Source organism: Triticum aestivum, chromosome 2B, assembly GCF_018294505.1.
Source record: "Triticum aestivum cultivar Chinese Spring chromosome 2B, IWGSC CS RefSeq v2.1, whole genome shotgun sequence".
Taxonomy (NCBI): domain Eukaryota; kingdom Viridiplantae; phylum Streptophyta; class Magnoliopsida; order Poales; family Poaceae; genus Triticum; species Triticum aestivum.
In genome coordinates, this window is record NC_057798.1 from 629,487,367 (window position 1) to 629,491,621 (window position 4,255).

A 4,255-nucleotide genomic window follows, 5' to 3' on the forward strand; every position below is an offset into this window, starting at 1 on the left:
TTGCGATGTGTTTGCCGAGATCCGATGAATTGTGGGTTTATGATCAGATTTATCTATGTATAATAATTGAATCTTCTCTGAATTCTTTTATATGATTGAGTTATCTTTGCAAGTTTCTTCGAATTATTGGTTTGGTTTGGCCTACTAGATTGATCTTTCTTGCCATGGGAGAAGTGCTTAGCTTTGGGTTCAATCTTGCGGTGTTCTTACCCAGTGACAGAATGGGTTGCAAGACACGTATTGTATAGTTGCCATCGAGGATAAAAAGATGGGGTTTATATCATATTGCTTGAGTTTATCCCTCTACATCATGTCATCTTTCTTAATGTGTTACTCTGTTCTTATGAACTTAATACTCTAGATGCATGCTGGATAGCGGTCATGTGTGGAGTAATAGTAGTAGATGCAGGCATGAGTCGGTCTACTTGTTATGGACGTGATGCCTATATACATGATCATGCCTAGATAACATCATAATTATTCGCTTTTCTATCAATTGCTTGACAGTAATTTGTTCACCCACCGTAATACTTATGCTCTCGAGAGAAGCCTCTAGTGAAATCTATGGCCCCCGGGTCTATTTCTTATCATATTTGCTTTCAATCTACTTTTATTTGCATCTTTATTTTCTGCATCTATATTATAAAATACCAAAAATATATTTATCTTATCATACTATCTCTATCAGATCTCACTTTCGCAAGTGGCCATAAAGGGATTGACAACCCCTTTGTCGCGTTGGTTGCGAGTTCTTTGTTTGTTTGTGTAGGTTCGTGGGACTTGTTGAGGAGCCTCCTACTGGATTGATACCTTGGTTCTCAAAAACTGAGGGAAATACTTACGCTACTATTGCTGCATCACCCTCTCCTCTTCGAGGAAAACCAACGCAAGCTCAAGACGTAGCAAGAAGAGTAACACATTAAGCAAGATGCCATGATGTAGAGGGATAAACTCATGCAATATGATAAACCCCATCTTTTTATCCTTGATGGCAACAATACAATACGTGCCTTGCTGCCCCTGCTGTCACTGGGAAAGCACACTGCAAGATTGAACCCAAAGCTAAGCACTTTTCCCATGGAAAGAAAGATCAATCTAGTAGGCCAAACCAAACTGAAAATTCAAAGAGACTTGCAAAGATAACCAATCATACATAAAAGAATTCAGAGGAGATTCAGACATTTCTCATAGATAAACATGATCATAAACCCACAATTCATCGGATCTCGACAAACACACCGCAAAAAGAGTTACATCGAATAGATCTCCAAGAAGAGGAAGGAGAACTTTGTATTGAGAATCAAAGAGAGAGAAGAAGCCATCTAGCTAATAACTATGGACCCGAAGGTCTATGGTAAACTAATTACAACTCATCGGAGAGGCCTTGGTGGTGACAGAGAGGCCCTCCGTGGTCGATTCCCCCTCCGGCAGAACGCCGGCGAAGGCTCCAAGATGGGATCTCGCGGATACAGAAGGTTGCGGCAGTGGAATTAGGTTTTCGTGGTGCTCCTGGATGGTTTCGGGGTACGTAGGTATATATAGGAGGAAGAAGTAGGTCGATGGACGCTTGAGGGGCCCACGAGGGTGGGGGGCGCACCGGCCACCCTCGTGACTGCCTCGCTCGTTGCGTGACGTCCACTCCAAGTCCCCTAGTTTGCATTTGTTCCAAAAAGATCGCTCCCGAAGGTTTCATCGCGTTTGGACTCCGTTTGATATTCTTTTTCTTCGAAACACTGAAATAGGCAAAAAACAGCAATTCGGGCTGGGCCTCCGGTTAGTAGGTTAGTCCCAAAAACGATATGAAAGTGTAAAGTAAAGCCCGTAAACATCCAAAATAGGTAATATAATAGCATGGAACAATCAAAAATTATAGATACGTTGGAGACGTATCAGTTATCGATAAAAAATAAGAAGAGGAAGAAGAAGAAAAAAAATAGGAGATGAAGAAGGAATAGAGGATAAGAAGAAAGAATAGAAGAAGAAAAAAGAGCTCTATTTTTTGTTCTTCTCCTCTTTTCTTCTTCTTTTCCTCTTCTTATTTTTTTCTCCTCTTCTTCCTCTCATCTTCTTCTCCTTCTTCTTCTCCTTCTTCCTCTTCTTATTTTCCTTTTTCCTCTCCTTCTTTTTCTTCTTCTTCCTTCTTCCTCTTTTCTTCTTTTTCCTTATTTTCCTTTTTCCTCTCCACTAACCTAAAATGCACTAACAGTACAAACTAACCTAAAATGCACTAAATCAACTAACCTAAAATGCACTAACCTAAAATCGATATCTACTAACAACCTAAATAAAAAAATTAATACATATATGGAAAAAAGTTCTATGAACATATACGGACAACATCCATGGATAATACATACATATGCATATACATACATCTAGATCATAGATACATACATCTATAAAAAAGGCAGCAAAGAGCTACACGCCGGGGCGACGGGGCGCACGGCAAGCAAAGCAGGCAGGGACGGCGGCGCGGGGGAAGGGAGGGGCTCACTGGGCGTCGACGCGCGAGGTCGGGGCAAAGGGCGTCGACGGCGAGGAAGGGGCAGAGGGCGTCGACGGCGAGGTCGGGGCAGAGGGCTGGTACCTCTTGAGCTTGCGTTGGTTTTCCCTTGGAAAGGGTGATGCAGCAAAGTAGCATAAGTATTTCCCTCAGTTTTGAGAACAAAGGTATCAATCCAGTAGGAGACGACGCACAAGTAACCTAGTACGTGCAGAAACAATCAAGAAACTTGCAACCAACGCGATAAAGGGGTTATCAATCCCTTCACGGTCACTCACAAAAGTGAGATCTGATAGAGATAATAAAGTAAATATTTTTGGTATTTTTGTTATATAGATTGGAAAGTAAAGATTGAAAAATAGTAAACGAGATTTAAAGAGATGCAATATAATGGAAAAGAGACCCAAGGGCCATAGGTTTCACTAGTGGCTTCTCTAAAGATAGCATGTATTACGGTGGGTGAACAAATTACTACCGAGCAATTGATAGAAAAGCGCATAATTATGAAGATATCTAAGGCAATGATCATGAACATAGGCATCACATCCGTGTCAAGTAGACCGAAACGATTATGCATCTACTACTATTACTCCACATGTCGACCGCTAACCAGCATGCATCTAGAGTATTAAGTTCATAAGAACGGAGTAACTCATTAAGCAAGATGACATGATGTAGAGGGATAAACTCAAGCAATATGATATAAACCCCATCTTTTTATCCTCGATGGCAAAAATACAATACGTGCCTTGCCGCCCCTACCGTCACTGGGAAAGGACACCGCAAGATTGAACCCAAAGCTAATCACTTCTCCCGTTGCAAGAAAGATCAATCTAGTAGGCCAAACTAAACCGATAATTCAAAGAGACTTGCAAAGATATCAAATCATGCATATAAGAATTCAGAGAAGAACCAACTAATATTCATAGATAATCTTGTTCATAAATCCACAATTCATCGGATCTTGGCAAACACACCGCAAAAGAATATTACATCAAATAGATCTCCAAGAACATCAAGGAGAACTTTGTATTGAGAATCAAAGAGAGAGAAGAAGCCATCTAGCTAATAACTATGGACCCGAAGGTCTGTGGTAAACTACTCATGCTTCATCGGAGAGGTAATGGTGTTCATGTAGATGCTCTCCGTGATCGATCCCCCCTCTGATAGATTGCCGGAAAAGGCCCCAAGGTGGGATCTCACGGGTACAGAAGGTCGTGGCGGTGGAAAAGTGGTTTCGTGGCTCCCCCTGATGTTTTAGGGTATAAGAGTATATATGGGCGAAAGAAGTACGTCGGTGGAGCTACAAGGGGCCCATGAGGGTGGGGGCGCCTACCCCCTGGGCACGCCCTCCTGCCTCGTGGACGCATCGTGGAGTTTCTGACTTCAACTCCAATTCTTCTGGTTTGCTTTCGGTCCAAGAAAGATCATCGCGAAGGTTTCATTCCATTTGGACTCCGTTTGGTATTCCTTTTCTACAAAGCTCTAAAATAGGCAAAAAAATAGAAACTAGCACTGGGCCTCTGGTTAATAGGTTAGTCCCAAAAATAATATAAAAGAGCATATTAAAACCCATTAAACATCAATATATGGAACAATAAAAAAGTATAGATACGTTGGACACGTATCAAGGGCGTCGACACGCGAGGTCGGGGGCGGCGGATGGCATCAGAGTGGGCTTGCGGGCGGGGCAGGGGCACGAGTGACGGCGACATTGTCGGGAAGTCTGGTGGCGTCGAGGAGGTCGGCGTC